Source organism: Euprymna scolopes, chromosome 17 (genome assembly GCF_053919585.1).
Source record: "Euprymna scolopes isolate OS-2025 chromosome 17, ASM5391958v1, whole genome shotgun sequence".
In the NCBI taxonomy this organism is placed as follows: domain Eukaryota; kingdom Metazoa; phylum Mollusca; class Cephalopoda; order Sepiida; family Sepiolidae; genus Euprymna; species Euprymna scolopes.
In genome coordinates this window covers 66,091,355-66,108,142 of record NC_136498.1, presented here as the reverse complement: position 1 = coordinate 66,108,142, position 16,788 = coordinate 66,091,355, and positions in this window count along the sequence as shown.

Sequence of the window (16,788 nt, the reverse complement as noted above, 5' to 3'; positions counted from 1 at the left end):
ACATAAAGAATTATCTTTAATACTGTTATATCTATAAAAAATATAAGATGTATAATTGTATACTTTGTTTCGTATGCACTGAAGATTGAACCTTCAACCACACAAGACTGGTACTTAGAAATGATTAGTAATTAACACTTTTACCCATTGTATCACAGGTAAATTGCGTATCATTATTTCTAATCCTACCACAAACAAGGTGTATTCCCATGGAAATATGAGGGGTTACTGCGACAGAAGAAGATTTATAGGGGGAAATATGGGTGGGGAGTTAGGCAGCAAGATAATAATTGTACCAAATTTGATTAAAGCACACGTTTATGCAATTTTAATTATAATAGATCATTTAAAAGATATCTCTGGATCGGATTTTACTTGATTAAACAGTAAAAAAAAGAAAAAGAAAAAAACTAAATTAGAGTATGATTGCCATAATGGATACAGTTTATGACTACGGGAAACGATTAGAAACCTATGAATTAGAAATTTCACATTAAGTATGAGGATAACAGTAAAGTCATTAATCGTTTACAATAAACGATGGATAACAACATACGTATTTATATCAAGTTAGGTATTAACTCCTAAAATATTTTGATGGAAATCGCTCTTGTTAAGACATGGAGCCACGTGATGTAAGAAACTAAAAATACTCGTACGCGGTCAGGATTTAACCAACGATAGATGTTAGATAGAATGTTACTCAGAAGACAGCAATTTCCCCCCCTTTGTCAAAAACATCGCTCATTAAATATAAGAACTAAACGATAAAATAAAGAAAGCGAAAGTGAAAAAAAAACGAAAGTCACCCAAGTTCCATTTTCTACTCTCCTTAAGCAAGCATTGTGAATTTTAAAACATGGCTGCTAGGCGCAAGGGTTGGTAATATGAGCTATATTTAATACGCTAACGTATTTCTCATTTCAGCTTACGTTATCACTTTTCACAGTCAGCAAATAAGATGAGCGACCATACAGATTTTCAATTGAATGTTCAACAATCAAATTATATCGCCTTAAATTGCACAATGCATTTCGAAAAGTGGCATCACTTGCGTAAATTTAGAGAATATTTAACTGAAAATTATTTTCACGGAAAGAGAGAGAACTTTCATTGTTTTTTAAAAATGCATGCTACCTAGATTCCCACTATCATTCTATCTCTCCGATCACTGTTTCAAAGAAATCGTTTCAAATTATCGCAGCAACCGTTTACCACGCGGTTTTATTGATGAAGCTCGTTAGCTTTCTCTGGATTTTGATTATTCTTTAAGTTCGCCCCCCTCCCCAAGCAATGCATATTTCTTCCGCAGATTAAACAGCTACTGTGATAGGGTTTCAGATTTATGAGTGACAACCTTGTTTAGTCGGGTCTAGGTGTTAAACAAGAAGATGTTTATTAACATAACATTTAAACTTCTAAATATTGATAGGGTCGGAGAAATACGACACAGGAAGAGAATTCTAAAGTCAACCTAACATGACAAAATCCACATAAGAATTTCAATACCCTTCGTGTCTTCCCAGATTTTGATTGAAGCCAAAAGGATTCGTCTGTTTTTGTTTTGTTTTTTTGTTATTTTTCGGAGCTGTTCTTGGTGTTGTTCCTATTTACTTGCACGAGGGCAGGGCCTGTACACACGGTCGGTTTTTAATGTGGAGAAAATCCAGCTTCCCAAAAAGAGACACTCTGGATACGAAAAAACAAAATTGTCTCAGTTATTAAGGTTTTCTCCCTTGCTGACCGAGTACAGTGAAGATGAAGTGTAATATCCGAATAAATACTACATTTTGTTTTTAGTATAAAACGCAAAGTCTTAGTGTTGTCATTATTATTGCTATTGCAGCAGTTTTCTCCATTTTCCATATTCCCTTCAAATAATACTACGACTGTCCACAATTCGATGAACATTTCGCTAAAGATACTTCATTATAGTTCTTTACACATAGAATATAAAACAATATATACATATATATATATATATATATATATATATATATATATATATATAGTGGCAGTTTGGTTTTGTTTCGTAGAAATACATCCACTTAAACAAGAAACATGTGTCTACCAAAACAAATTCCAGGATGTTGTTGATCTTATCGTTTATTTCTGTCAGCACGTTAAAATGTTCAATTCTTGACAGCACCTGTTCCATAACGCAGAAACAAGCATATAATTATTATGTCAATTTTTCCATGTTTTCTCTCTCTATACATATATTTATAAATTGTCTATATATATGTAATATAAATATATGTAACACACACGCACACACACACACATACATATATATATATATATATATATATACATACACATACACCGTGCTAGAAAATTACTTACGCCTGAAAGTATCCTATACCTCTATAAGGCCACTATTCGCCCATGTATGGCGTACTGCTGTCACATTTAGGCTAGTGCATTTGCTGCTTGTCTCTCACTCCTGGACAGGGTTCGAAAGAGAGTCGCCAACCTGATAGGTCCTGAACTATCATCTAGGCTTCAGCCTCTGTCCCATCGACGAGATGTTGCATCCCTCTGCCTGTTCTGCAAATACTTTATTGGTGAATGCTCTGACGAACTGCAAACACTTGGACCTCCTCGACGTGACTACCCCCCGACAAACCCGACAAGAAACTTTACAGTAGAGATCCCTAGGTGTAAGAAAGCCTTTTACTCCAATAGTTTCTTCCCCAGAACTGCAAGTCTTTGGAACTCCCTTCCGGGATTCTGCTTTCCAAACTGCACTGATATGCAGAAGTTCAAGTGTAATGTGAACAAACACCTTTCTACTCATCTCCGTTCATAATGCCCCCGCAAATTATGTCCACGATAGTAGCCCCCTACTTCAAAGTAGCACTGTGCCTTGTTTGGGGTGAAAATTGAATAATAAAAAAACATATATATATATATATATATATATATATATATATATATATATATACGAGGGGCCTTCCAAAATTGATAACTCCTAATTTTCATTTCGCCTGAATGGATAAGAGGGGATTGACAAATGGCATTATTATTGTGATAGAACTCATGCATTCATTACCTGAAAATTTCATTTATCGCTTGCAAACATTGACGGTGTAAGATTCTAAGAAATCAACCTCTGTTGTTTAACTGCAACAAAATCAGAGATGCATTATTGAATTTCTGGCACAAGTGCATTAAGTGTCGTAGTGCCTATGTAGAAAATAAATACTCAAGCACAAAATAACGCTCGCTTTAATAGTATCACTCCCGTTTCTTGCTCTTCAATTTTTTTTAGTAAAAAAATAGGAGGCTTTACCTTTTGGAACGGCCTACGTGTGACAAAGCGTGCCCAAGAAGCCCATGCACAACCATCGTTCATCGCTAGAAAAAAAATGCATTCAGAATTATGGTGACTATGTAGAAAAATAAAATCTAGAACACAAAAGGTCGCTCGCTTTAATGGTACCACACCCGTCTTCGTAGTTCTTCAACCTTTTGAGTTAATAAAATGGGAAGTTTTACTTTCGGGACGACTCTCGTATATACTTGTGCATCTGTACACCGCTAATTTCTATTTTAATATGGAATTACCCGAAATAACTGGATTAAAATATAAAAATAATAACGACGCGCGAAGAGCGTCTACGCAAAAGGCACCGTAATTCTAAGGGAACAGGTCCGCGGTCGTGCACGAAAATCCCCTACAGCTAAACGCCCTAAATAGCCCGAAGACACATATGCCATCTGGTGGTCGAGGGAACTAATCATGCACGTGACACCTTACGCATCGTTTGACAATTTTTCGCGCTACACAGTCATCACCTTTATTTAGTGGTAAGTAGTTTATAGAAAGCCGGAAGGGAAAAAGAAAAAAAAAAGAAGAAAGAATAAAAAAAGAAACAAAACGGTCCGTAATCTCACATAATTGTTTGACGTAAATGCCAAAAAATAATACCATAAAAAAACAAAAGGAAAGTCTTATATCTTATGATTTTCGTTTGTGTATTTGTTTGTTTGCTTTCTTATTAAACAGTAAAACTATGGATATATGCAATGATTAGGTTCCCAGCGAATTGCAACACATACGAAGTGCCTTCAATAAGTTTCACGAAGTTTCTCTACAGGGATTTGAAATTGTCACTGACTATTAAAAATTCAATATCTTATCACTATAAATCTTACGAGATTTTTAGATTCTAGGGTCCAATGAACAGCTACAGCAGGAATTGGAATACACCCTACTAAAGCCTGATTGTCACAGCTGGTGAATTTCCAAAATGAAATCTGGGCGTGAGGTCACGTTAGAAGAACAATATGCAATAAAATTATGTTTTAAACCTGGAAAAAAGTCACAGAAACTTATGAAATGCTGCAGACTGCTTTTGGACCATTTTGCATGAATCGCGCATCAGTTTTTGAGTGGCATAAGAGATTCAAGGAAAGTAGGGAGAGTGTGAGGGATGATGAGAGGTATGGGAGGAGCAAGGAATAAGAATATCAGAGTTGATTGGCCAAATAAAGAATCTCATGGATTGTCAAGGACCCTTGTGTGTCTATAGAGACAATAAGAGCACAATTTTATGTATGTGTAGGAACTGTACATAGACTTATTGCGAGGAACTGAAAATGCGTAAGATTTTCGCGAAGTTTGTCCCAAGTGTGCTCAAAGAAGATCAGAAAGAAAGTCGTTGTCATAGTCGAGCCGATCGATTCCGATCTCGCAGTTAGGTATGCTCTTGTGCCCTCGATGAAAGCTGGATCTACTGCTATGACTCAGAGATCAAGAGTCAGAGTTCCCAGTGGAAGCATGCTGGCTTTCTTAGGCCCCAAATGCCAGAGAGCAAATCCATCCAGGAACGATGATCCGTTTTTTTTTTTTTTTTTTTTTTTTGACAGTACGGGCATGATTTACATGCACTGGGTTTCTATTGGACAGCCAGCCAAAAAGGAATGCTGTAAAAGTACAGAAGTGAATTTTGAAAAAACAAAAAAATGACGAGTCGCCTTACCATATTCGTTTTCCTTTTTCGTGTCTTCTTTCTATACTCATTCATACGTCTTGTCTTTCGTTTTTAAAACATTATACTTTGAGATGTGTTTTTTTTATTCTTATTTCCAATGTCATCGATAGCGACGTTATTTTATCAATATTGCTAGCAATCCATGATGATTCTTCATCAGGTTAATATATACAAGTTACTAAAGCATTTACTCTTCCCGAGAAATAAAATTATCCTTATATATTGCAAGAAGAATGCAAAAGATATAGCAATGGCTTATTCTAAATAACAGTTTGTGTTGGTTTATTAAAAAGCAAGCAACAGAAATAAAATAGTGATGTGGCTAATGAAAAATTACATTTTTGTAATCTTTCTTAATTGTTGAAATATCTTAGTCTCAGTCTTTTTTATAAATATTATTATGACATGTGACCGTCAAAGGGGTTTAATCTATTCTCTGCTGACTTTGTTCTAGTTCGTTTGATTAATTGGTCTTCTCTCTCTTTATATATATATATATATATATATATATATATATATATATATATATATATATATTAAATACCTACATTAGCAAGGAACAAACCCACACGGCCAACTTTATGTAAGATATTTAACCCGTTCTTAACGGGCATAAGTTATGGTTCGTGGATTTAGAACGAATGCGTTATGCCAAATTGATGGTTGAATTTGATTAAATTTGTGTTAATTTTTGCATTAAATACTAATCTGTATTTATCTTTAATTATACATCGAACGGATACCTTAACACTTAGTTCACTGTACCTTATCATAAAATAAATCTAATAGCGAAATCGGCCAGTAGTTTCCGGGAAAAAGGGTGAAAAACAGACAGATAGACTGAATTGAAATATAACATAAATTCAATGTAAAATGTTTACAAATTATACATTGACGCTCTATATATATTTATAATTGTTTTCATTCATTTTAAAATGCCTAATCACACAAAGCATCTTTTTTTTCTAGATCCCTGGCTTTTTGGAATATCTGTTCTCCACAATATCAGCACAGTTTGACACCAGGAGTTTCATGTAATTATCTCCCTTCAAATGTTAATGCTAACATTTTCTTTTGAAGCGCTATCGTTTTTTAATTAAACATCTATTTATTTAATTATATTAATCTGTGCTTATTCATAAAAACATTTTGCCTGTGTGTTTTTTCTGTGGTGTCTACGTGTCTTTGAGAAAGAGAGAAAGAGAGAGAAAGAGAGGAGAGAGAGAATTCCCTATGGACCTCGAAACGGCGAACCTAATTTTTTTAAATCACACAAAGGAACATTGTGTGAATATTCGTAGATTGGTTTTGTATAGGAATGTCTCCGATATGTATCGTAAATCGATAGATCGAAAAAATCCGATTAAAGAAGAAACAGTCTGATTTTGAGCAAAGTTATCGCTTTTATATCACTTAACATAACAAGTGCATTTGAGAAGTTTTATTACCACACAAGCAAAAAGGTTAAACGTATAAAATCAACAATTTTTTTTTTAATAAGACGAAGTAAATGTTTCTGTCTAGAGCTAAATTAGACCATTATACTTGACTTATGCATTTTTAGCTTTAATTCATGCCATCATATAAAAATAATTTTGTAGATTCAACAGTAAGTTCTCTAGAGTGCTATATAGAATACAACGCATTGTTGACACCGTCAATGCGGAGAGGCATGTGAAACTTTCTCCCTGTTTACCGTGGTGGCCCCTAAACTAGAACACGCAATCAATCAATTTGATTGGAAAATGGCCGATTTCGATGAGAATAAAAGTATTGCAAGTATGGGATATTCGTTGATAAATATTCAATCCTGGGCAATGTCGCATCTTCCTGCTAGTAATTAAAATAACAGTCCTATAGAGGAAAGTATTGCGTACATTCAGTAATATTCGGTAATACTAATTATAAATGTACATTGTATAATATTAATTTATTATAAACTTTTTTAAAAAGCACGTATGCAAACGAGTCACATCGAGTTTGGTCGAAGCGAGTTAGAAAACGAGTATATATTAGTGATGCGACGGTTCCAGTATTTTTTCCTATTCCAATACGATTCCCAAATCTGCGCGAAGTTTCCGATTCCGATACAATTACAGATTCCGATTCTTTATAAATCGCTAAAATTATAAAGTTGTTATTTAGTTTCATGATTTACATAGAAACACATGCTAAATGTGCACATATTTTCTCAAACACCTAATCTATAAAAAAGATAAATATATATATATATATATATATATATATATATATATATATATATATATATATATACTTGTTTATTGTTATATAAACATGTTTACATCCCGCTGCTACAAACAGCCATTTGTTTCAATCAAACAACAGATATCATCAGGCAGCGACTTGACTATTAAAATGTTCAATGAATAATCTATTATGATTATTCATTGAATATTTGAATAGTCAAGTCGCTGTCTGATGATAAACAAGTATTATCAGCTCTTTTTATTGAGCACTATCTAACAACCTCGTTGAATTCACTAGTATATTACTTTTGAATAAAAAAACCGAGTATATATATATATATATATATATATATATATATATATATATATATATATATATATATATATATAATTTTTCCTGCTCCTTAATTCTTTGGCTAAGGTAAAAGTAATATCTGTCCTCCGTACCATGAGCACTGTTTGACGCCGGAAGTTTCATGCAATTATCTCCCTTTAAAATCTAATGCTAATTTTATTTAGGCACTATCGTTTTTATGTTAAGAATCTCTTTATGTTATTGTAATAATAATTGTAATAAAAATACTATAGATGAAATTATTGCGTAAAGGCAATAGTATTCGTTAATACCAATTATAAATGTATATTGTATAATATTGATATATTATAAAGTTTTAAACGTACATATGCAAATTAGCCATATCAAGTTTGATCTGAAAGAGTTTGAGAATATGTATATATGTACGGGATAAGCGCGAATTGTTTTCAAGTTAAAGAAACATTTTCCTTTAATCATTAAGATGTAATATTTAGTATTAATGCAATATTTCCCATTTGTAAAAGATGATATATATATATATATATATATATATATATATATATATATATAATTATTTTCAACAGCCGAACCAACGTCACAGCCCACAAGAGCCAAGAAAGCTAACAAACCGATATATATTTGAAGTATATATATATATATATATATATATATATATATATATATATATATATATATATATATATATATATGAACATTTAAAAATAACATCAAATCTCTAATTACATGTTTAGAAATTTTTTAACAGAATCGGGATCAGGATCACTACTTCTATCGGAATCGGTAATTATATCAGCATCGGTACACATTCTGCATCGTCCCATCATTAATATATATATATATATATATATATATATAATCATCTGCATAGAGTAATGTTTCGTTGTATCACAACTCATCAGTGTGGCTAAACTAGCAACTTTTCCTTGTCGAGGATTGAACCTACAACCATCGTGTTGATAGTCGACAGTTCTACCCGTCGACCCACGAAAGCGTGCTCGTAAATGACCTCAACAAATGCTAATTTTAAATAAACATTCGTCCACCACTCTAATAGTGCTCTATCTACTTGTTTTTATTTACTAACAAATAGCGAGCCACGCATTTATAGCCATTTATGTATCTTGATGAAATGGTTGGTTCATACTTTAAATAATTTTGTATTTTACACTTGATTTTTTTCTTTTTCTTGTTTCTTTTTTTTGGTATTTGATCAGTCGCAATTTCCCGGTTGTTCCGGAATAGTTAACGGAGGAAAGTCAAGTGGTATGACTAGAACGTAAATGCGAACACTTGCCCTAAAGGCAAGTAAGAGAATTTAGTTTGGAAGTCAACCCAATTCTTTAAAATATGAAAATGATTATAAAAAGTGATCTTGATATTCCTAATTGAGCGTAAACGAAGGGGAAATATTTGAAAAACTTCTTATTAAAAGTCATTATATATATACATGCATACATATATATATATATATATATATATATATATATATATATATATATATATATATATATATATATATATATATATATATATATATATGCACGTTTCATTAAATAGCACAGACAACTCTTGCTTGTTTTTCTTGTAATCCTTCTTTTCTCTTTGTCGGACCACTTATATATATATATATATATATATATATATATATATATATATATATATATATATATATACATACATATATATATATATATATATATATATATATATGTATGTATATAGTATTTATTATAATAGAAAATTTTATTTGGATACAAACAAATAATATTTTTTAAATTATTTTTTGAATATTTTTAGTCGCGTGCAAGCGACTCTATAAGTCACTCCGTCGGTCCGTCAGTCGGTCCGTCGGTCTGTCGGTCTGTCCGTAACATTTTTGTGCTTGACCTTTTTGGTTAAGATCAAAGGTCTGTTGTTAATAGATGCTGTTCTTAGCTATTTAAGCTTTTCTTGGCCTTTTGGCCAAGATCGAAGTGTAGTATATATTCCGGCAGATACTGCAAACAAAGAACATATGTGTGGGCAACCCCACCTATAAGACCTTGGTCAATGAAGGGGAAACCCTTCATACTAATTGTCACTATCCAGCTCCCCTACTCCTCGGGGAATTGGTCCACATTCCTCCTTCATTCCTCACATTAAAAATCGGCCTTGTCTCTAATTTGTTCGGTGGGGGGAGCAAATAAATACAGTTTTTCTTGGCCTTTTGGCCAAGATCAAAGTGTAGTATCTGTCCGGCAGATACTGCAAGCAGGGACCATATGTGGGGGCAACCCCACATATAACACCTTGGTCAATGTAGGGGCGGCCCTTCATACGAATTATCACTATCCAGCTCCCATTTACCACCCATCGGGAACTTGCCCCCTTTTCACTCCCCCCTCCCTCTCTCTCTCCACATTAAAAAGCGACTTTGTCCCTAATTTGCTCAGTGGGGAAGCAAATAAATACAGCTTTTCTTGACCTTTTGGCCAAGATCAAAGTGTAGTATCTATTCCGGCAGATACTGCCAGCAGGGACCGTATGTGGAGGCAACCCCAAATCTGGGACCTTGGTCAATGTAGCGGCGGTCCTTTATATCAATTGTCACTATCCAGCTCCCCTACTCCCCGGGGAGTTGGTCCTCATTTCCCCTTCAGTCCTTAAATTAAAAATCGGACTTATGCCTAATTTGCTCGGTGGGGGAAGAAATAAATACCCCCCCCCTTTCAAAGTGTAATACCTGTTCTTACTACATGCTGTACTTATGTTTGTAACTTTATGATATAAAGTGGGGGATCACTTTTCTGTATTAATTTAATGTAAACTGATCATCCACTTTACAACCAATCAGTCTCAAAGCCCTCCAAGTCATTCTTCAGAGCATTCAAGTTGTATTTGAAGGATTCCAGTTATTTTTAAGCATTCAAGTCATTCTTAAGGTCATTCAATTTATCCTAAAGTTCATTAAAGTCATTCTAAATCATTTACTTTTTATTTATTTAAGTCATTTCAGCCGATTTTTCGGTCATTTTAGGTTATCTTTAAGAATTTCATGTCAATCCTACATTTACGCATTCATTCATTACACGAGAGCACGCGACTAATGGCTATCAGCCTTGTTATTACAGAAATCTACGGATATGCATGTTTTGAGATTCTACCTCTCCTGAGTGTATGTTTACAATTTCTCTCTAGGATTCGAACACCAGACCATATGTATTACAGTTCGGTGCATTATCAGGGCCTTGATATTGCTGACTCTTGTAAAAAAAAAAAAAATATTAAAAATAAAGAATATTTTGAAATATATTCGCTCTATTTTTTTTTATTTATAAACCACCAAGACAACTTATCTTTTTCCTAGATTAGCAGATATGTATTTTGATGTAAAATTAATTAAACATTTTAGCGAGGTATATGACAATGGATTTGTTTTTTAAGTATTGTTATGTATTGATGAGAAATGAACATTTTCCGGATTTTTTTTAACATAATATAAAGATGTTACGTTATCACCTAGGAGAGATCAGCAAACCAAATGAAGCTTTTTTATAATCGCCTTTACTCATCACTGCCATTTCATGATGTGACTATGTTGTCTAGTGGTCGGCGATCGTCTGTTTTACTTTACCAATAAAATGTTTATGCATAAACACACGTAGATTTTGTGAGTTCTTTAAGGTTTTATTGGAGAGAATTTACTTATGGAGAGAGAGACAACCTATTTAAAATTATTACCTTCTTAATTTAGTTTTCAAACTTGTGAATTGAGGGACGCAGACGGACAGACATGGAAGTGATATTTGCCTTAGATTACTAATATTATTGAGCCCAGTGTCATGTGCACGACTTCCAGAGCGTATCTGATAAAACTAAAAATAATTATTTACTCGCTCGAAAACGTGACGTTACACCTATGTTTTGCATAGGGTGTGTAACCTGTTGATCCCCCGCTTCCTCACGTTAGCTGTCACCGTTTGCAGCTAGATTTTTCTGACATACACTTATGTGACCCTTATCGAACTTGCAATCGCAATCGCTACTTGTTGGTGTATGATCCCTATTATATAACAAAAAGAGTTTGAAGAGTATCACAAAGTGAACAATTTTTAGGTAATATTTTATGACTAAAATATCGACTTGAAACAACTGTAAACAACTTTAATACGTTTAAATATGATTTTTTTTGTTTTGAATGTTGTTCAAGATATGATTTCGAAATAATTTAAATTATCAAAAAATAGATATTTTGTTGGATTAAGCGTCTACCGTCAATAACTTTATTATGAATGGGTTTATTGTATGATTTCTAACGTCTTTCTTTTGAAATATCAGCAATGTTTAAGAAAAAAGAATGATCTTCAATGTCTTTATTATAATGTAAGATAAACTTTGACGAGAGACTCTCTACGATATCTTCAGTCTTTACATTAAAAATCGGACTTATGCCTAATTTGCTCGGTGGGGGAAGAAATAAATACTCCCCCTTTCAAAGTGTAATACCTGTTCTTACTACATGCTGTACTTATGTTTGTAACTTTATGATATAAAGTGGGGGATCACTTTTCTGTATTAATTTAATGTAAACTGATCATCCACTTTACAACCAATCAGTCTCAAAGCCTTCCAAGTCATTCTTCAGAGCATTCAAATTGTATTTGAAGGATTCCAGTTATTTTTAAACATTCAAGTCATTCTTAAGGTCATTCAATTTATCCTAAAGTTCATTAAAGTCATTCTAAATCATTTACTTTTTATTTATTTAAGTCATTTCAGCCGATTTTTCGGTCATTTTAGTTTATCTTTAAGAATTTCATGTCAATCCTACATTTACGCATTCATTCATTACACGAGAGCACGCGACTAATGGCTATCGGCCTTGTTATTACAGAAATCTACGGATATGCATGTTTTGAGATTCTACCTCTCCTGAGTGTATGTTTACAATTTCTCTCTAGGATTCGAACACCAGACCATATGTATTACAGTTCGGTGCATTATCAGGGCCTTGATATTGCTGACTCTTGTAAAAAAAAAAAAAAAATATATTAAAAATAAAGAATATTTTGAAATATATTCGCTCTATTTTTTATTTATTTATAAACCACCAAGACAACTTATCTTTTTCCTAGATTAGCAGATATGTATTTTGATGTAAAATTAATTAAACATTTTAGCGAGGTATATGACAATGGATTTGTTTTTTAAGTATTGTTATGTATTGATGAGAAATGAACATTTTCCGGATTTTTTTTAACATAATATAAAGATGTTACGTTATCACCTAGGAGAGATCAGCAAACCAAATGAAGCTTTTTTATAATCGCCTTTACTCATCACTGCCATTTCATGATGTGACTATGTTGTCTAGTGGTCGGCGATCGTCTGTTTTACTTTACCAATAAAATGTTTATGCATAAACACACGTAGATTTTGTGAGTTCTTTAAGGTTTTATTGGAGAGAATTTACTTATGGAGAGAGAGAGACAACCTATTTAAAATTATTACCTTCTTAACTTAGTTTTCAAACTTGTGAATTGAGGGACGCAGACGGACAGACATGGAAGTGATATTTGCCTTAGATTACTAATATTATTGAGCCCAGTGTCATGTGCACGACTTCCAGAGCGTGTCTGATAAAACTAAAAATAATTATTTACTCGCTCGAAAACGTGACGTTACACCTATGTTTTGCATAGGGTGTGTAACCTGTTGATCCCCCGCTTCCTCACGTTAGCTGTCACCGTTTGCAGCTAGATTTTTCTGACATACACTTATGTGACCCTTATCGAACTTGCAATCGTAATCGCTACTTGTTGGTGTATGATCCCTATTATATAACAAAAAGAGTTTGAAGAGTACCACAACGTGAACAATTTTTAGGTAATATTTTATGACTAAAATATCGACTTGAAACAACTGTAAACAACTTTAATACGTTTAAATATGATTTTTTTTGTTTTGAATGTTGTTCGAGATATGATTTCGAAATAATTCAAATGATCAAAAAATAGATATTTTGTTGGATTAAGCGTCTACCGCCAATAACTTTATTATGAATGGGTTTATTGTATGATTTCTAACGTCTTTCTTTTGAAATATCAGCAATGTTTAAGAAAAAAGAATGATCTTCAATGTCTTTATTATAATGTAAGATAAACTTTGACGAGAGACTTTCTCTGATATTTTTTATCGACTGTAACAGATCATGCTGTCTGGAGACACCGGTTTCCTGATTAAAATGCACCAAACATTGAAATATTTATTCATCTGACGAAGGCCAGAGGAATAGTTGGCCGAAAAGTCGTGAAATAACGACCAAAAAGATGAGGATAATAATCCGCAATAAAATAAATGAATAAATAATATTTATCTCAATTAATTCCAATTAATTAAATAATATTGAAATATGAACAAATTAGTCACACGGACAGTCAACAGTGTGGGGGTAATCGGTGACGTTGGTCATTCTTGGACTCATCTTATTGTTTTCTTTTTCTTTCCCTTTTTCAAAATCATAATCACGTTCTAAAAGTCCAAGAGAAAAACACAAATGTCGAAACTAAATACCACGAATATATATTCAAATATTTAAAATGCTTCAACCATGAAAACTTTTGCCAAAATGATTTAATCCGAAAAGAGTTGATATGCAGTAAAACAAAACAACCAAACCAAACACCATGAATAAATATTTGAAAGTATAAAAGACTTGAATAAAACCCTTTTCTAAACGGATGGAACCCCAAAAGAGCTGATATGCCGTAAAGCAAAACTATCAAATTAAAGAACATGAATAAATATTTTAAGATATAAAAATTTGACACAGAAACCCCCCTTTTTTTCAAAATTACTGGATTCGGTGTTAAATTAACAAAAAGGCGTTGGTAGGCCGTAAAACGATCAACCAAATATGATATTAATCAACCAACTATGATATAAATCAACCAAGTATATTACTTTAAAAAAAAAACTTTCATGGATTTACGACACTAGCCGGGAAAAGAGTTACAAAACGTGAAATGGGACCCATTTTCTCAAATGAAAGTGTCTATCGCTGAAAAATTAAAGATTAAAATAAAATGTAGAAAAATGTTTGCAGTGCATAGCTTCTAAAGGCTTTGTATTTTATTTATAAATTATATATTATTGTTGTTGTTGTTATTAGGCATAAAATATAAATAAAAATGCGCTCTTGGTTCTCTTCTGTGAAGTGTACACAGGGATGGATCAATGACTGGTACTTCACACGAAATAAGATAGACGAAACGCTGGCATTACCCATGACCAATGTTAGTAAATATAAGTATTTAAACAAAAATATTGCGGTAACAAAACGTACTTTGAGGTTTATATACGTGTGCAGTTATGTTTCAACAGTTAAAGGAGGCAAATGGGATAGATAAACAAATTTGACGAGGTGCATATAACGAATGATGTATAGATGTAGATATGTGTGCGTGTGTAGGCTGCGTGGTATGCACACTGGTAACCCCCTTTCCGCCGAGATACCAGAGATGTGCTAACCAGATGGGTGGATTACACCCTTCTAGCTTAGTTGCGACACCTTCTCCACCACCCGAAAGGAAACGGTGCGGCGAAAAGAGTCACGTAAGCCTGAAATTTGATCTTAGCCGGTTGTTGGGTTCCGCTCGGCGCAGCTCGAAGTTGTCTGAAAAAAAAAAAATGAATGAAAAATAAAAGAGGCAGAAGAAAGATAAGGCTGAATAGACGTTTAAAAAGACGGAAAGAAAGAAGGGGAAAGGTTAAAGAGAGAAATGACTTTTTACTTAGCCTTTTGGCTAGGAACATGGTGTGGTATCTGTTCTAATACTGCACTTCAACTTTTCTGCCCTCGATCAGAAGAGGAGAACCCCTTCTAGACTGAGACGATTTTTATTTTTTGTTCTTATCCAAAGTGCTCCTTTTTTTTTGGGGGGGGGAGCTTGATTTTCCCATCACTAAAAGCCAACCTTGTGCTAATTCTGCCCTCGTGGGAAGGAAAGTAAATGGAAACAGGCAAAAATGAAGAAATAAAAATATGCTTTTAAAGGGAGTAAAGGAGCAAAAAATAACACGGTAAAAAAATGAAAGAAAAAAAGCGAGAAAATAAAAATAATGTAGAAAAAAAAGAGACAGACGAAAAACAAAGTAAATAAGGAAAAAGAAAAGGAAGAAGTTAAAAAAGGGGGAAACGACAAGTATATGAACAAAAATAAAACATGTATAAAGAGAAAGAACTAAAAATTTAAAAAAAAAACCAGAACAACTGAAAGGAAAAAAAAAAGAAAGAAATAACGTATATAAAGACAGAAAGAAAAGGAAGGAAGAAAATAAAACAAAAGGGAGAAACAAGAAAAAGTAAAAAAGTAAGATAACTAAAAATAGAAAATATAACTAAAAGTAGAAAACGACCAGAAACAACAAAGCTGGGAACATAAGTATAACCGAGAAAAAAGAAAAAATAGAAACCAAAAGAAAAAAGAAAGAAAAAGAAGAGAAACGAACAAAAGTGATTAATAAGAAAAAGCAAGAAAAAATATGAGAAAAAAAAGAAAGAAAAAACGAAACCGAAAATAAAGATAAATGATAAGAAAATTAGAAAAGAAAAGAAATAAGAAGGAAATAAAAGAGAACTAGTGGAGAAAGTCGAAAAACTAGTAAAAATAAAAGAAAGAATAAAATAACACAATTAAAGGACGTAAGAAAAATAGAAGAAAAAAGAGGGAAACGAAGAAAAATTTAAGTAAGGAAATTAAGTGAAATAGAAGCAAAAGAAAAAGGCAAAAAGTAGAAAGGAAGAACTAATCAAAATAGACATTTTAAAAAGAAGATAAGAAAAAAGAGAAGCTTAAAAAAAGGAGAAAAGGGTAAAACCGGAAGTAACAGAGCGCGTAGGAGCTCGTGGAAAAATATCAGAAGCTGTAAGATAGCTTTTGTACGGGGATATTAGCAGCAGTAGCCGGAAAAGATACATATGCAAATTAGAAAGTGTTCGCGAACTTGCAAGGAAGGAAAAGGAAAAATAGGACACCACGTGGTCGGGAGAAGCAAAGTCCGTGTTAAAGAAAATGGACATATAATGTCAGACTATAAATAGTTGGCTATGGCCGGCGTGTGGTTGGAGAATAAAAGTGTACGTCGGGTGAGATGGACTATAAGCGAGAGACTTTTACGCTGTTGTCGAGATGGGGAGAAAGAAAGACCGTAATAAACGACTTGTGTTAAAAAAGAAAGAAATGCCGAGTCGGATTTTTTAAAT